Below are 19,720 nucleotides of genomic sequence, written 5' to 3' on the forward strand. Positions count from 1 at the left end.
GTGTGTGTGTGTGTGTGTGTGTGTGTGTGTGTGTGTGTGAGTGAGAGAGAGAGAGAGAGTATGTAGTGTGATTTTGTGATTTTGTGACCATTTGTGATTGATGTTTGTCAAAAAAAACTTTTTCTAATGCACATATTGCATGTTTTCCCTATTCCACCTATGTAGAAAACTTTTGAGTTTTAGTACCCTCGTAGCACATTGTTGCACAAAGCAACAATAGTACCCACGTAGCACAAACCAATATCTGGTTCAGGGGTGGGGTGGGGCACATTTTATGATAGATATATTATCAGGGACCCCCAAGCTCCCAAATAATGAGGTGAAAGATTTTTTTCCCCAAAAAACAAAAAAGTCATGCCATACAGGATGAACTCTTTTCTGTCTATTTAAACAATATTTCATCTACAGTTTTTGTCTAATTTTTTCCACATCAAATGATCTAATTAAGAAAGATTTGAATAGGCTACCGTATTGGAATCAAACAGCTAGAAATGATGTGTATATAATCTGTTTGGTAGTAAAATGTATTACCGGAATGAAATGAAATCGAGTATCGTCCTGTGGAATCATTCATTCAGACAGCATACGAAGATGTTCAACTAATAAAGATCTTCATCGCTGGCAAACAAAATAATTAATTTGCAGATTTGCTTTCACTTGACTGTACTGTAGGTCCACGGCCAGTACAGTCGGACGCTTGATGTTCTTAAATCTTCCTGTTATGAGTCCGAGTGTGAAACCACTTCAGATTCAGTGCGTGCAGGAAACCGAACAAATCATTCAAACTGATTCGCAAACTTATTTAGACAGTTCTGCCAACTTATTTGATTAAGTCCCCAGCAAAGAAGAGCTGTAGGTAGAAGTGAGGAGATGCACATGCCTCCTCAGAATGATGTTTAGTTTGTTTGTTAGTGTTTTACTGTTGACAGAGGTGAACATTTAAAATTGCCTAAGTCACAAAGGCATGTTCAGAAATCTGCCTAAGTCATTTATTTCTGTTACGTTACATAATTGACATGCATTGTTATTAGTATGTCAATAGTCATCTTCTGACATAACCTTTTTGAGTGACATTATCAATAAATATCATATATTCAATTATTGGTTCAGTTTTTTGTGGTTTCTGAGAAACCTGAAAAAATGACTTAGGCAATTATTTTAGGAAGGTGACGATATTTTAATTACTTTTTTTTTTTTTAAACAACTCAAACACACCTATATACATATAGAATTAAACAATTTCATAAGGGAAAAAAATAAAATAAAATAAATCAACCCCATTGTGGATTCTAAGTGATCAAGGGCTTAGCACGTTCCAATTCAGCCTATTGCAAAGGTTCTGCCAGTAGTGGGCACTCGTGCAACGCAAGCAATGACGTACATCCGAGTGAACGAGAGGGAGGGAAGTTAGCGAGTGAAGGGCATGACAATTTTGAACTGGAATGCAGCCCAAATAACTAAGAACACCTTACTTGGGATAGCTTGGAAGGACTCGGTGGGACACAGCAGGAGACACATACTGCCCTACAAAGGCAAAAGACCTTAAGTCGCTAGAGTGTGGAACTGAGAAAAATGACTTTAAAGATTTTTAGTTGTCTCGCCAAATTAATTATAGGTAGGACACTGGAAATCTGGCAAATAGATGTTTTAGTAATGGAAATTATATACATAAAAAAATCTTGAGCTCAAACTTGACTTTTGACCACTATTTTAAAGTTACTGTACTCTGCCTTTGTATTGTCAGCAAAAAGTGAGAAGTCATGCCAAGGCAAAAGGCAGTAACTTCCACATTATCAATATTTAGTTGCTGATCACCATTAACAAAATCATTATAGTAACACCTGTATAAAATCTAGTGATCATGGCATTTATTTTGTATGATTTACAATTATTTATAGCCATCTACTTATTGCTATCCTGTGCTTTGGTTGCATTCTGATGGCATTATTAATACATTTGACATGACAAAATACCTCCTATTAGTCCAGCGTTGACTCGACCGCGTTTAGGGCGGGGCTGAAGGCGAAGTTTTGGCACTCTGCCAGCTAGTTTGCCGAGCTTTAATTCTTGGTTGTATTCATCTGATACGGCAATGTGTAACGTTTTTCTGTCAACTCTGCATAATCCTTCGCGATCGATATCGCACGTTTGTCGATGGAGCAGACCATACTAAATGTTCTGACCGCTCTGAGGACATCAGAAGTTAGAGCGACTGATGGCAGCTGTACAAAGTACACAGGCTACACCGTAATTTTAATTTTAATGGACATTAAAACAAAGGCAGATAACCGTACAATCTGGTAGGTAGCATTATTTGATTGAACACCGGCACAGTAACTTCATATTGACGCGTGGCTAAACAAAGGCAGAGCACCGTAACTCGTAATTTGAGCGTTCCAAAACAAAGCCAAAGAGCGGTAACTGATGTTACGGTGTTCTGCCTTGGTTTCTCATGGGCTTTTGGAAGTTACTGTTAAGACAAATCATTATTTTCTCGATAAAAAAACGGAATTGATTCAAGATACTTATCCACATGATAAAGAAGGTCTTGAATGTGCCAAAAATATAAATAACTCATTTTCGATCAAAAACGAAGTTACGGTCTTTTGCCTTTGCACGGCAGTATAGCCAAGACTCAAAAACCGAGTGAGGAAAAAGGGGAAAAAACACAGCTAAAATAGGAGAAACAAGGCACAGGTGACCTGGATAACGCGAACAAGGACACACAAGGAAGAGCTAAGGCAGAGGGGAACACAGGGGACCTCTAGAGGTCTGGAGACAAACAACAGGAGGCAGGATGCTGACAGGCCACAATTATTGGCACCCCTAGAATTTAAAATGGGGTGACTAGGAGCATGATACTGTCTAGCTATAGCCGCGTTTCCACCGAAATTACCCGGAACAATTTGTCCTAGGAACTTTTTCCCCCAGACTTGTTGCTGTCTGCGTTTCCACCACAGCCTAAAGTACCGTGAAGATTAGGCAAATTAGTCTGGTGACATAGGACTGTGTGCTACTTTACAGTTCCCGCTGGATTTCATCCTCTGAATTTAAGCTTAATAAAGCCTGAACCTCGTCGTCAGTCCATCAGTCGTATTTTTTAAACTCCATTGTTGATTCGAATAGCAAACAACTTTTACTGCACGCAACGCAACCTGAACGCAGCAGATGGTGGTTGAAATAAAATGCTGCATGGAGTCAACCAGTCAGCAAGTCCCACCCCTAAAACTTTCAGAGGGGGAAATATTCACCCAGAACTTAATTTAGACCCTGGTTCCTGCGGTGTAAACACACAGAGTACCACCCCAAAGTCCCTAGTTCCTGGGGAAAGTTCCTGCGGTATGACTTCGTTTCTCAGGAGTATATATATACTGTATATATATATATATATATATAAGGAAAAACAAAGGCCAAATTCCATTCCATTCAATCCTCCATCACAATGAGTAAAACCAAAGAATATAATTCTGATGTGCAGCAAAAGATTGCTGAGCTTCACAAAATATAAATTGGCTGTAAGAAAATAGCTAAAGCATTGAAAATTCACATTTCCACCATCAGGGCAATAATTAAAGCTGCAGTCCGTAGCTTTTTTGGGTTAAAAATTATCCAAACTAAATTTTTGAGCAAGTACATAACCAGCCAGTGTTCGAAACTATCTGCTTGCCTTAGCTTGATTCAAAATGGTAAGCTTGTAATAATGTTTTTAATTCCAGTGGTACTGACTCTGGGTTTAATAAAGCACAGTGGACCAAAGTCCTCTTTTCTGATGAGAGCAAATTTTGCATCTCATTTGGAAACCAAGGTCCCAGAGTCTGGAGGAAGAATGGAGAGGCACACAATCCAAGATGCTTGAAGTCCAGTGTGAAGTTTTCACAGTCTGTGTTGGTTTGGGGAGCCATGTCATCGGCTGGTGTTGGTCCACTGTGCTGTCCACTCAACACAGCCGTCCACCAGGACATTTCCAGAGCACTTCATGCTTCCTTCAGCAGACAAGCTTTATGGAGATGCTGATTTCATTTTCCAGCAGGATTTGCACCTGCCCACACTGCCAAAAGAACCAAAACCTGGTTCAATGACCATGGTATCACTGTGTAGTTACTGTGTGATTTCATGTAATATTCTAATTTTCTGGGATTTTGATTTCGTGGGTTTCATAAGCTGTAAGCCATAATCATCAAAATTATAACAAATAAAGGCTTGGAATATCTCACTTTGCATGTAATGAGTCTATATAATATATTAGTTTCACCTGTTAAGTTGAATTCTTGAATTAAATCAACTTTTTGATGATATTCTAATTTTATGACCAGCACCAGTATTGTGTGTGAGGATGTTGGAGGTGGAGATTTATAGCCATTTCTCACAGCCATTGATATAATTAAACTTATCAATTTGATGGCGGACCAGTAAGGTTCAAACGACAATCACCAGTGACAACTGGAGATTCACCCGTTGTAAAACGCAAACGACTTCGGAGAAAAAAAGAGACTGCAACCGGCCCATGCGAAAACAAGGATAAATATTAGAAGGGCATTAAATGTAGTCACGCTATGCTGATGTTGTTAACATTAACAATTTGAGAACAAAGTATAATTTGCACGGTTTGACATGATATGATATGCGATCGTTAGATTTAATCAGCGCGATTTACTGCAATGTTTTTTTGGTTGGTCAGAACAAAAGTGGATGTTACTTACTTGTTCAGATTCACATTTTCCGGTGAAAATTCTTATGTTGGTCATACTTCCAAAAAGTAGAATCTGTGATTGCGAATGACAGTATCCACACCACCAGCGCGGTGACTGACAGCCGCACATTCTCCTCAAAACATTGAATTAATCCGCGCTGTGCCGTGCCGAGGCACAACCCACGTAAAGTTGATAATTCTGCGAATAACTGCAATTGCAGATTTCGAACAGAGATGGCGACAAAGAGGAAAAACTGTGGACAGCAGCTTTAAGAAGTTCCAATCAATTAAAGATGTTACAAATTTGCCTGAAAGAGGACGTGTATCTATATCGTCCTAATGCAAGGTGAGGAGGATGGTTCGAGTGGCCAAATATCAAGGATCACAGATGGAGAATTGCAGAGATTAGTTGAGTTTTGGAGTCAGAAAGCCTAAAAAATAATAATCAAACAACCCCTACATCACCACATTTTGTTTGTGAGGGTTAAAAAATCCTCCTTGGTTATCCAAAAACAAACTCCAGCATATTCAGTTGTCAGACACGACTGGAACTTCAAAAGGGACTGGATTCTGGTCGGATGAAACTAAAAAAAGAGCTTTTTGGAAGCAAACCCACCACATGGATTTGATGCAAACAGGGATAAAAAGTACCCCATGCCCACGGTTAAATATACTGCTGGATCTTTAATGTTGTGGGCCTTTTTTTTTTTTTTTTTTTTTGCTGGAGGTCCTGGACATCTTGTTCAGATACTGTACATGGTATCATGGATTCTAACAAATACCAAGTGTTAAGTGCTAGGATTTTTGTTCCCTCCCCTTTTGTTATTGGTTGCTGTGTTATATAAGTTGTGTGTAGCTGTAAATAAGTGTATTTGTTTGTATTTTCATTTATGTGAATTATATTTTTCATATTGTAAATAAAGCAAACCACCTGCTTACAGTTATCTCAGTTATCCTTGTGTCATTCACCCACAGTACTCCCCAGAGACCAAAATTAAAGGGATACTTCAGGTTTTAGCATTAAGCTTTGTATTAGTAGAAAACCTGGGTAACACTTTATTTTACGGTGCCCTTGATACAGAGTAATTACTTAATTAGGTACTTAGTAATAGACGTTGTAATAACATGTAACAAAATGTACTTAACATGTAACTAAGTTATGGAACAGCCTGTACTTACAGATTGTAATTACACACATGTAATAGGCAGCTACTGTTACACATGTGTAACAAGCCGAGTTGGATAAGGTTTATAGATACACATGAAGTACACTTAAGTACATTCTTGATACACTTTATTTTGCGTAGCTTATACCTGTGTAATATTATGTAATTACAATGTAATTAGGAAACTACTGCATGCATTTAAGCTGTGAACTAGTAAGTTAAATCAAACTAAGGCAGAGATGGATAAGGTATGTATACACAAAGTACACTTAAGTACATTCTTGATACACTTTATTTTACGTAGCTTATACCTGTGTAATATTTTGTAATTGCAATGTAATTAGGAAGCTAATGCATGTATTTAAGCTATGAACTAGTGGGTTAATTCAGATGGATAACATATGTAGATACACAGGAAGTGCACTTAAGTACAATCTTGATACACTTTATTTTATGTTACATACAAGTAATGCTACAGAACATACACATTTACCATTTGTAACTGCAGACCTTAGTAGCCTAACATATTTAAGTACTTGTTGTTACATTGTGTTATACTAAGTACTTTCTTACATAATTACAGTGTACCAAGTCCGTAACACGTATGTAACAGACTCGGCTTGTTACACATGTGTAACAGTAGCTGCCTATTACATGTGCGTAATTACAATCTGTAAGTATAGGATGTTCCATAACTTAGTTACATGTTAAGTACATTTTGTTACATGTTATTACAAAGTCTATTACTAAGTAATTAATTAAGTAATTACTCTGTATCAAGGGCACCGTAAAATAAAGTGTTACCAAAACCGGTAGTATTTTCGAATTACCGTGCTTTCCACCCTCATATCCCCCTGAAACGAGAGATTTATGTATTTTTTGTCTGGAAAAAATCCTCCGATGACGCAAAAATCGTCATTTTGCGTCATCTGAGGATTTTTTGGCCAGAGGCTAAAGACTACAGCCAGTAGTAGGGGCTGTCCCATGTTTGCAACATGCCCATAGGAGGTGGGATCTCACTCACAGAATGTACACATAGTGTCAGTCATCTTTTTTTGGAAGCTAAGCTAGCAGGCTCTTGTTCTGTGGAGAAAGCTGAGTAGTAGGAAAAATACCATCCTCTTTTTCCCGGACATGTCCGGCCGTCGAGATCGTCCAAAATGTCTGGGATTTGGCTTTTGCTTTCTGCAGTCGCCATGCATTGTTTACATGCACACCTTTTGTTTCAATCTAACTGAATTCATTCCGATTGGTGAATCTGAATGTAGTGTTTACATGAACGCTAAACAAGTGATCGGTTTATGTGCGTTTTAACATTGCTAAGAAAATTCTCGCTCCTCCGTGAGAGATACGAGACCGGTGCATCTCACAGGTGTCGCTCTCATCAGTAATCACGCCACCGGCCTCGCGACGTTCTCCCGCGGCCCTCAGCCTCGTCCTGCTCGCCACAGTAAACATAATGAATGGCGACTGTAGAACGCAAAAGCCGAATCCCGGACATTTTGGGCGATCTCTAAATCCCGGGCAGACTCTTCACGGAGCCTTTTTGTTTAACTGCATGCTCTCTTACCGGTAGGCGTGGCTTGGGAGTGGCCTCCTAGGGCAGCGAAGCAAGTGCATTCTGGGAGTTGTTGTCTTTCATCCACATAAGCCAAAAATACATTTTCTGGCTTTTCTCAGTCTAGAAAGCTCCAAATTCAAAAATAATTTCACATTTCTTCTACATAAATGACCCATTTTAAATACACATTCATCTTTCCAGAGGTGAAGTATCCCTTTAAAGGAGTGTTTTTAATTTTTATTATGTATGTCTTCCTCATACCTCTATGCCATCAGGGGACATAACACCAGCATATTAAAAAATCAAAACTTGACCACTTCTGCTAGAAATCTTAAAATGGGTCGTTCTTGGATCATCCATCAGGACAACGATCCAAAACAAACATCAAAATCAACACAAAAATGTGTCACTGAGCACAAAATGAAGATTCTGCCATGGATGTCCCATTCCCTGACCTGGACCCTATAGAAAATGAGTGGGCCGAACTGAAGAGAAGAAGAAGCAACATGGATCTGGGAATCTGAAGGATCTGGAGAGATTCTGTATGGAGGAATGGTCTCTGATCTCTAGCTGGTGTTCTCCAAACTCATCAGGCATAATAGGAGAAAACTCAGAGCTGTTATCTTGGGAAAAGGAGGTTGCAAAAAGTATTTAATAAAAGGGTGCCAATAATTATGGCCAATGTGTTTTGGAGAAAAACATTTAATTCACAATGTAACATAATTAGTACAATAATGGAACAGCAAAGTCTATTAAATTCATGGAAGTGCCAGATGCCTTTGAGTCCGGCTGCAGGATATATGCTAATGCATGACATTATGACGGAAATGATCCCTGCCCTCTTGTAATATCGCTTCAGTGAGCAGATTCCAGCCGAGGCTGATGGGATAGTGGGCATGCCTATATTTTGGCTGAGGACAACCCTATGCAAACAACATTTCCATCCCATTTGTCCTGATGGGAACACCTCAAATGCCAGACTCATAAAAGTGATAGAATGCGGCTGTTAAAAGGAAAGTTCATCAATCTACCAATATACGGTTACTCCGACACTTTCTCTTTCGGGCTCGTAAAGGGCCATTTGCTGCCATTTTACATTAGAAATTAAACGTGTTTCAGAAAAACATCTCGCAGCTGGTTTTGTGTCGTAACTGCTCTTTGTAGAACGCAGAGACTTGTTCAGATATACACAGAGAGGTCACAGCATGGGTTGGTTTTATAAGTTCCCTTTTTTAAAAAATGAACAGATAAATTTCATCTCACGTCTCCATTGCGCTGTTTTCCATTCGTCTCGCAGCCTGCCATTAATAAATAAACAAATAGACTTATAGATCACACGGAAAAATAAATGGAAAAGAGGGACTGCAAGAGCTTTCTCTCTCAAATCTAGTGCTGAATGAGTTTTAGTATTCTCCTTTTCCAGGATGGCGAGACTGTTTTTTTTTTGTTGGTGTAAATCAATCATGATGGCTGTCGTAAACAGTTGCGACACCTTTCTATATCTGAATCACTAGAAATCATGTGTTTACCTAGTTGCAGAAAAAACTCTGGAATGTTACATAAACTTACAGAATGTAATATAACTAATCTCACATACCAGCTGATGCTTTTTATGGACAAGAAATTATGAATCACGACAGTTGTCAGTCATTTATTTTCTGTTCACAGCTATATATATATATAAAGACCAGTCTAGGCCAGCATGTAGGCAGTGAAATCAACAGATTCCTCATTGTGCACTTTCTGTCCCCGTTGGCTATAAACCTCAGTAGAAACCTTTAATAATGTTCAGCTTAGAATTGGACATGGTATCTTCATGCTCTAATGATTCTCATACTGTCTAAATAAGTTTTTTTGACATACTGAAGCATGGGAGGCATTTTTTGCAATGCTGAAACTGACCTGTGTGTCGTGGTTTAATTTCCTTGACTTGTTTCTGTCTCAACCTTTAATTTGAATGGCTGAGGAATCATTGTTCGTGGAATCGCACAGTGCCGCCGGCAAAATATCTGTAATTGGGTTTGACCTTTTACTGGGAATACCAAAGTAAGAAATGAGAGTTTTTCTAATGGCATTGGTGAGGATGCTGTGGTTTTCTGAGTGCTCCGTATTTCCAACCTATAAAATGGGCAATGTGCATTAAGCTTTGCATATCACATACTTCATGTGGACAAACATTATGCAATTGCCTCTAGTTTACAATGGCCTCTATCCATTTTATTTTCTTTGCATGTTGTGAAGATGAATTTCCATTAGTCATAGGTAATATAGACAGGCTGGTTTATAAGATAAGCTCTCCAAATCCCACCCCTGAATGCAGATGTATTCACTGAGAATATAAAAGCCACTAAATGCTGATACATTTAATATTGCAGTATATCGAAAACCAACATAAACTCAACAGAAAACGAGCTGTATTCACTATTTTAGTAATAACTCATTAAATGAATAGTTTACCCAGAAATGAAAATTATCCCACAATTTGCTCACCCTCAACTTATCTTTATATGTATATGACTTTCTTCTTTCAGATGAACACAATCAGAGTTATATACAGTAACAAAATATCCTGGCTCTTCCAAGCTTTGTAATGGCATTGAATAGTGTTTTTGAAATTCCAAAAAGCGCATCCATCCATCATAAAAGTAATCCATACGACTTCAGTGGGTTAATAAAGGCCCTCTAAATTATGATATTCATTTTTGGATACAGGTCACCTCTGAGCTGGAACAGTCCAAAACTACCATTTTATGACATATAACACCTTCGCTGAGTGTGAGTCCCAAACCCTTCACTAGTTACAATCCTATCCTGACAAATACAAGCATGTTAAAACATAACTACACAATAAAAATACAGGTAAAATGTTTGTGCTTTATATCTTTGCTTACTTGTTATAAGTGTATTCACCACCATTCAAAAGGAGTTTTAAAAAAAAAAAATTTTTATGTTTTTAAAATAAATCTCTTATGCTCACCAAGGCTTCATTTGTTTGATAAATATAACATTTACAAGTTTTCTACTGTAAAATATTTTACAATTTTATTTATTCCTCTTATATGGCAAAGCTTCATTTTCAGCATCATTTCTTTGCTTACAATTTTGGTGGAAAACGTGATACACTTTTTAATTTTAGAATTTGTTTGATGAATAGAAAGTTAAATAGAACAGCATTTATAAGAAGAAAAAAAAAATTGACTGACCGCAGACTTTTGAACGGTATGTCTTAATCAAATCATTGAAAAAGTGAATCTGATAACCTGCTTATCCAAGCCTTTCAGAAGAACAGCAAAGAGTCGGCTATCCTTGTAATCAAGCGATTGGTGCGAAAGTCTATGGGGAAACTGACAGCTTGCTTTGATTGATTCTCCAATAGTTCTGAATGAAGGGTGAGAAGTTAACATGATATTTATAGTCCCTCTGCATTTACGATGCAGACAGTAATGGTTATGAATGCTGCTGTGAGAAAGGGGTCCCTGCTCTATTGAGTTCAGTCAGTAAGTCAGTCACTCATGACATACATTTAACTAGAAAGTAAGCATTTCCCTCAAGCCAGAAACTCTGAGTGCTGTGGAATTGCTATAATCAATTTTAAGTAGGCGAAACGTGCGCCAGATTATTTTTCACCAAATCTTTCCCTTTGATAATCATAAAAGAAGAACTCCCTGTAGCTAAAACAGTCCAATAAAAAGCCGTTCAACTCTCAAGTTTTGAATAGGACTAAGTCTCCACTGTAATCCTTCTCTTTATTTGATTCTTTCCAGTCTTCTCTATAATCACACCGCATTTTATTGGCCCTAAAACATATTTTATGGTTCTGCCTGTGATTTAGACTAAGAATGTCCAAACTGTGTTCATTTCTGCGCAGGAATGCAATTAAACAGTCGGTGGCATGATGTCACTGGCAGCTCTCTCTGCTGTGCTCTGTGTTTTTCTTCTTTCCTGGAGCTGCTGTATTGGAGTCTGTGCGGTGGAGCTGTCCTTGGTGCTGATTGCCGAAAAACACGAGGATCCAAGGATTCTTTGGAGCCGTGCCGATAAATGCAGCCCTCTCCATCACACCGTGTTGAAAATGACTTGTGTGGTCTCTTTTTTGCTTCTTGATTAAACAGGTGCATGGCAAGGGCCTCAACATGATCCCTGTCTTTCTCTGCATTATGCGTCTCATGAGATCTGCAGGCTGCTGGATACAGAGTTCCTCTCTAATGATCATTAAGTCACTGTCACGTTATATTTAATTGCTGCTAGCTGGAAATGAGATTGTCTGCACAGTTGTGTAATTATGGTTTTAATTATAAAGCCCTGAGTTGAGTGAGCACTGTGTTATCGGGTAAGATAAGACCGAGGAAATGATCGGTGTCTGCAACAAACACTCACACACTCTACTTTAACCTGAGAGCTGCAGTGGCATACCTCTTATATGTGGATATACCAAGTTTTTGAGAATTGCACAAAAAATAAATCATTATATATATATATTCTGATTACTTGATGATTATGGTAAGACCTTTACCTTTTACGCCTACTTTTTATTAAGTTGACTTATATTACGTCGAAACTATAAAAAATTAGTCATAATAAGTTAAGACAACATGTGTTTGTGCATTGCTTTAACTCATCAAAATAAGTTAGCAATTTTTTACTTTTTTTCTATAAGTTATACAATATTAAGTCAGTTTAATGTAATTTAAGTTGAAATGACTTAAACATCCAAATTGATTGTAGGCTACTTAAAAAATTTAAGGCAGCAATTCTTTTTAAATTTTGTTTTTGTTTTTTACAGTGCATCATTTGTTTGAGTTAGTACTTATGGGTCTGGTGCTTATTTATTTTTGTACATAATTTAATATCCAATTTTGGAGGTCACTATCATTATATACACTACCATTCAAAAGTTTGGGGTGGGTAAGATTTTTTTTTTTTTTTTTTTTTTTTTTTTTTTTTTAAATAAGTCTCTAATGCTCAACAAGGCTACATTTATGTGTCCAAAAATACAGTAACATTAGAATTACTAATATTGTGAAATATTATTACAATTCCAAATTTCTATTTTAATATATTTTAAAATGCAATTCATATATATTTTTTTTAATTCATTGATGAATATAATGCTCAGCAGCTTTTATTTGAAATAGAAATAACATAACGTAAGAAATCATGTAAAATTACAAGTCTTTTAAAAGTCAAATTACGTTATATATCTGTATATTATATTTCAATCATGACAACTCTGGATAGTTTAGCATGTATTATAGAAATTGCATAGCCGATCTAGGCAGGTGGAGCTGGGGGAGGTGAAGAGTTTCAGAGCAAACAATAAACCAGACTATTTAAATGTTGAGCAAGCAATCTCATTGGCTGCAGGATTAGCAGAGGCCAATCAGTGTGTGCCAAGCGGTGATGATGTGACAGCTTGCAGATTGCATGTGAAGGACCTATCAGCCTACGCCTATTAGTTTCATGACTGAATTACAGTATATATAAATTCTGGAATTTTGCTTTCAAGACATATCGCTTTGAAAAAATATCTTTTCATATTTATTATTTGTTTATTACGATTATGGTTAGATTTAGTCCCTCAACAAGTGATTCTGTATTGTCATTTGTCTCTAAGACACTATAGGAAATCAGAAATGGATTAGTTGAGATGGATGTGGGATTCTCCTTCAGATTAATTCTGTCTCCTTACATTCAAATTTGAATTGCAGTGCTACATCCTGTTTAGTCCCCGATTCAAATTCAGGACTGGAATGTAAATTAGAATGTCAGAGGCATTCTCATTCAATTCTGAACGCACACTCTGATACATTGTCAGCGAGGGAGATTAAGAGTGATCTCTCGGCTAATCCACCCTGTGAATGTGTCCATGCTTCTATCAAAGCACTACATGGTCAGGAGTCTCTTATACACACAGTCACGAATTCCCACATTCACATTCATTGCATGCAGCTGACAAATTTGCGCTCTGTCAGCGAAGTGTGGCATCACATCACATCCGAAAATCTACATTGCGGGTTTGAGCTGCTAGCTGCTTTCCTCGCCTGTCACACAAACGCGCCAGATGTTGAACCCAAGCGTGAAATAATTCCACCCGAACACTGACCCTGCCAGCCGCGGGGCTCATCAACTTGTTAAGTGTCATTCCTCCATGATAGACTAGTATGCAAAGCAATATAGGGCGGTTTCACGTCCTTGCTACAACACAAACACGACCTGAATGTGGAATCAGAGAACACCTTGCTGCTTCCTTCAACAGGCACCCCACAGAATAAATGATTGATAAACTCGGCAAAGAAAAACATGCTGGTAATTGGACTAGCTGAGATGAAGGAAAAGCTCTGGTTTTGAATTTGTGGCGGGGGAGGTTGGCATGCACATTATGGTTCACGACTTGTGCAATCAAGGAAATGGAGGGAGAACTAATGGCAGGATTGCTTGTGCACTTAGTGATTTACCCTCCCAAAGGCCCCGTGTGAGGCTCTGAGTGATTTCTCAAGTGATACGCGAGTTATTCTGTGAGATATGCATATTCAGCTAGAGGGAAAGAGTGGTCATTGGGTCTTGATTCAGTCACAAACTGCCCAGGGCTGTTGATTTTGAGGCTCTTAGCATGGATGATGTATCTGAAAGTCTGGAAGTCTGGAAAGTCTGTTTAAGCCATTTATCTGTCTGTCCGTCAGTCTAAATATCCAATTAAGACGATGAATAGAAAAGTAACAAAGATTCTTTTAATAAGTAACTCAGAATACAACCATTAGGTGAGACAGCGTGCAAGGCACAAACAATACCCGACCATGAACCGAAAACAAGCAGGAACTAAATACACAGAAGATAACGAGACAACAGCTGAAGACAATGATGATGACGATGAAGACTGGCAGGTGCGGGTAATGGTAGAGGAGGTGCAGGTGTGGGTACTGTAGTGCAGACAATGACGAAGACAGTGATGATGAAAGTGACAGTGATGATTACAATGACAGTGACGATGATCGTGATGGTGACACTATCTATCTATCTATCTATCTATCTATCTATCTATCTATCTATCTATCTATCTATCTATCTATCTATCTATCTATCTATCTATCTATCTATCTGTCTGTCTGTCTGTCTGTCTGTCTGTCTGACAGTAATAAAGAAAATGATTGTTTGCAGTGTTCTTACTTTTGTGTCTGTTATTGCAGATGGCAAGGTGGATGGAAGTAACGGATTGATCCCTAAGGGGGAAATTCGGGTGCTGAACATCAAAAGTGCACAAGTACTTTCACACACACACACAGAGAGTGCAAAACAAAACACAGTCTGAAGGCAATTACAGTAGAAAGTGTAAACCATAACAGAGTGCAAAAGAAAAACGGTCCATGAGCAAAGTTCTTATGCCTGTCTAACAGGCCATGTAATTTGCTCTATTTCGGATGTGACACATAGATGTTTTTTTTTTTGTTTTGTTTTTTTAAATAAAAGCTTCTGGAAAATGGCTAAACAACAAGAAGAGATAAAAGATCATGTCAAAAGTCTGGCAGAGACTACGATACTCCTGAACTGTAAGTCTTAATTCCCTTTGCAGGAATGGACTCTACCAGAAAATTGTGATCGATGTGCTCTGATGTTGGCAATTACACTGTGAATGAATTATTTCAGTCATTTCGAAGCAGCTAGATCTGGTGGAGGTGATGGAGTTATTTGTCAACAGGCTGTCGGACGCGATGCATTGTTATGGGAATCCGTCCGGGCACGCTTCCAATTAAGTGACACGCTAATATGTCATTTGTGTTTTTCGATTCATTCAAAAAGCCGTGAGAAATCCCTTCTGAAGCTGTCCCGAGGACCTGCTGATCCTGTGTTTTAGATTTGTACTGTATTCGAGATGGAAACATAATCAAAGTTTCATCAGGGCATTTGTTTATCTAATCATCAGAGAAATTAACCGCTAATGGAATCGCAGTGAATCACTAGAAACAATGGTAATGGCCTCTATTAAAAAGCTATCACATGGATTTCGTGTAAGTAAATAGATTTATTCCTCAGACTCGCCAAATCGCTTATCACTTTTAATGCGAGCATCGCTGGAGGGAGTTCAGAGTTTAAATATATAAATAGCAGAATGCTAATAACTCTAGCAGTAGCTAATTTATACAGGAAGGAGCGCACTCTGCATCAATGCATATTTCAGTGTCACAATGCCTCAGCCTCTCCTAATGCCACTTATATCAGCATTTTTGCCATTTTAAATTATTAATACGACCATTAGGTCAAAGTATATAAACTAAATAGTGATGAAGCATGCACTTGTATGTATGTAGTGCAGCTAGGGTTTCCTAGATGCAATAATAAATTTGAGATATGCCAGATTACAGTGTGCTTGGGTGATTTTTTTCTTATTATCATTCATTTATCCGTTTTGGCCTCAGTCTTTTTCAAGGTATGCAGATCACCGCCAGGAGGAAATAATGATTTCACAAATTCCAATTGATTATGTCTCATAATAAAAGTTGCAGTAGCAACATCAGACATGGCAGCTTAAAAGAAAGAAAGAAAGAAAAAAGATTAAATAAATCACAGTGCACACACTAATGACACAGAAAGAGGATTCGTGCACACAGGGACAAAGTTTAAATCTGGCCTTAGCTTTTGTGTCTATTCTTTAATGACCCATGTTAAAAAAATTAAATAACACTTAAACTGAGAAACATCAAGAAGAATGACATTTTCCTCCATCTTTTGAGGTAAAATAGTTCCTTGTATTATAAAAACAAACTTTCAGAATGGAAAACTTTCTCCACAGTTAAAAAAAGTTCGAAAAACAAGCCTCAAAAGTCTGTTAGACTTCAGATTGCAAATTAAATGATGAAAATATTAGTTTGTAACATAATTATTACATTACACATTTTTGGTAATGTAGTCAGACTTTTTGATTACTTTTACTTTTGAACGAACTTGTTTATCATATTGTATCGAATAGGACATCTTGTACCATATTGATATATAAATACAAAGAGAAAGGAAATATATTCCATTTTTTGTTATCCACAACATGAAGGGCATTCAACTTTACGTCATGGTAATCTTATTATGAGTATTTTAAAATTTAACATAATCCAATCACAAGTAAATGTACAAAGTGAGATAATCCAGATTACATTAGTTACTACCTAGCACTGTCAATAGGCATATTGTCCATTTACAGAAACAGATATCTGAATACATAATAACAGATATCTGAATACAATAACATTAAAAGTGGACTGCAGGAGGGGGAAAAACAATGTTAAATTTGAATCCCTTTTAGTACATCTGCAATCACACTGAGTTGGTAAATACAGTAATCCGTCCTAATAACAAATCACACTGGTGTAGTAAATGCCGTTCTGCTTTAATGCGGCGGTGGCGGCGGCGGCGGGGGGTGGGGGGGTGTTGTGTTAATGTCTGATGTTTGTGCTAATTATCCGCTCCGCAGTGACATTGATAACACAATCACATGCTCCGTGAGAAGAGCGTGCCGGAGAATGTTTCTAAGGAGGGCCTGGAGAAAAAAAAAACCTGAAGTGTAAATATTCTCAGAAGCCTTAAGATCACTTGTCTTCTCTGATCAAACAAACTACAGTACAGGAGCGATTCACTTTGAAGCTGACAGGCCTTCAGTTCGAGCCTCATGACTTGAGTTGAGCCTCACGTCCAGCGTGTTTCTATAAGCATATGGTAACAGACCCCCGCTATGGATTGATGTTTGGAGGTGAGGGGTCTCTTGGATCAGATTTTTGTGCAAAAAAGCACTTTTGATATAAAAGAAAGAAATTTGCATAAATGTAAGATTTATTTGAATCGCATACAAAATGTTCATCCATTTGGAGTACACAGTTTTACAGTTTTTCTCAATCGCTTTGGCACGTTTTTCAAAACAGTCTTAACATTCTCAAAACTGTAAGCTCAATTGTCACAACTGTTTGCTGGAACATCAGAACTCAGCATGTCTGCAAAACGTAGTTACTCGCCCAAAACCTAGTTATTGTGTCAATAAATTGGCACCAAAATAAAAGGTGTGAACCACATTGGTCAAAATGTTTAGATGTTTTTTCACTGTGGAAATATTTGTTATATACAAATTTCAGTTTTGTTTTCTACTTTTTGTTGACTAACTCCTTTCTATACAGTACAAGAATGTCAGTTTTGTCTGTGTAAATACAGATTCAGAGAGTAGGTGAAAATTGACTGGGAAAAGTCAACACTGTACACAAAAAGAACACTAACATTTTTATTTTTTACAGTAGATTTATTTTTGCAGCAATTTGCTTAAAGGGTACATAACATGCACAGTTTCACCTAATCTCATGTTAATCTTGAGTACCTATAGAGTAGTAGTGCATCCTTAATATCTCAAAAAAGTGTTTAGTTTTATTAAATTTATAAAAGAAAAATACAGCTTTCCGATTCTCTCCGGAAAAAGCCGAGGTCCTGGAGGCGGAGCTATAGAGTCAAGCGGTAGTGCTTGATTTCCATCAAAAGACAGAAATCTGATCCAGTTGTACTTACATGAATGGGGTCTTTTATCACTGGGACCGCTCCACGTTTTAATAGCAAACGATTTGCAAATCCAGCGTCGACCTGAGTCTTGTTAATAAAACATTCGTCACTGAAATGGCCAGAACACACAACCGCACTTCCTACACTCAGTTGCTGCCCCGGAAAAACAAACGGCATCCACTGTTCCTGTAACACTGGGTTCTTTGGAAAGCTGGACACGGTAAGCTTTCCCTCACATCCAAAAACACACTTTTTTGGAGACATTCTTGAACAAATCCTATGCAGCGCTGCCGATGATTTCCTGTTGATGTGCGCAGTCTCGTTCTCCTCTGGTCGACGTGCGCGCGGGCGCGCTTTTCCGAGAGAAATGCTCATATAAGGAGTTCCACTCTTATCTACGTCATTAGATCCACGATAAAAAAAAACCCAGCCGAAACTTGTACCAACCCGGAAGTAAGATTTTCAGCACAGAAATTCTCCGTTATTCGTCCAAAATATTTTTTTTAAAACTTTGCCCATGTTTAACATGAGAATCCATCTCTTTAACACTGTAAACAACTCTGAATACATGAAACACCATGGTACCCCCCCTTTAAATCAATAAGAAATTCAAATCAGATGTGAACAAGAAACTAATTGTTCAGAGATCTGAACCTATTGTTTTGAGAGAAAATAATGTCTAATTTGAGAATTGAGCCAAAGCAATTGAGAAAAACTGCAACAAACTGATAAACATACAGTGATGCATATTTGTCAGTCATAAATACATGAAACAGGCTAGATTTCTAGGCCAGGATATGTATTTTGTAATATACTGGATGTTTTTACCTCGTTTTCTTATCTGTTGCCATTTAGATGCACACATTTGTTGCAAGGTGAGAATCTAGAATTGGTTTGTGGCATAATGGTTTATCCGATTGGTTGCTGTATAATGATAACCTTTTTAGTAGTCTTTCTGAGAGCCAGCAAACCACAAAATGGCAGTGTCAGCACTCTAACACAAGACACAATGCTAAGCAAAATCACTCTCTGGTCTTATCAGGACTTTTTTTTGGCAGTATATAAACTAAATAGTGATGAAGCATGCACTTGTATGTAGCTGTTCCCTTACTAAAATCAAATGCAATAATAAATCTGAGATATGCCAGAGAAAAAGTGTTCTTGGGTGATTTTTTTCTTTCTTATTATTCATTTATTTGTTTTGGCCTCAGCCTTTTTAAAGGTATGCAGATCACTGCCAGGTGGAAATAATGATTTCACAAATTCCAATTGATTATGTCTCAAAATAAAAGTTGCAGTAGCAACATCAGACATGGCAGCTTAAAAGAAAGAAAGAAAGAAAAAAGATTAAATAAATCCCAGTGCACACACTAATGACACAGAAAGAGGATTCGTGCACACAGGGACAAAGTTTAAATCTGGCCTTAGCTTTTGTGTCTATTCTTTAATGACCCATGTTAAAAAAATTAAATAAAAAAATACATACTCAAACTGAGAAATCGCAAGAGGAATGAAATTTTCCTCCATCTTTTGAGATAATAGAGTTCCTTGTACTATAAAAACAAACTTTCAGAACGGAAAACTTTCTCCACAGTTTCAAAGTTTGAAAAACAAGTCTAAAACTTTCTGATGTCAATAGGCAGAGTGCTGGGTAGATTTCCTACAGTCAAAATGATGAAAATATTAGTTTGTAACGTAATTATTACATTACACATTTTTGGTAATGTAGTCAGACTTCTTTTTGATTACTTTTACTTTTGAAGCAACTCGTTTATCATATTG

The sequence above is a fragment of the Squalius cephalus genome, assembly GCF_949319135.1.
Source record: "Squalius cephalus genome assembly, chromosome: 1".
Lineage (NCBI taxonomy): Eukaryota > Metazoa > Chordata > Actinopteri > Cypriniformes > Leuciscidae > Squalius > Squalius cephalus.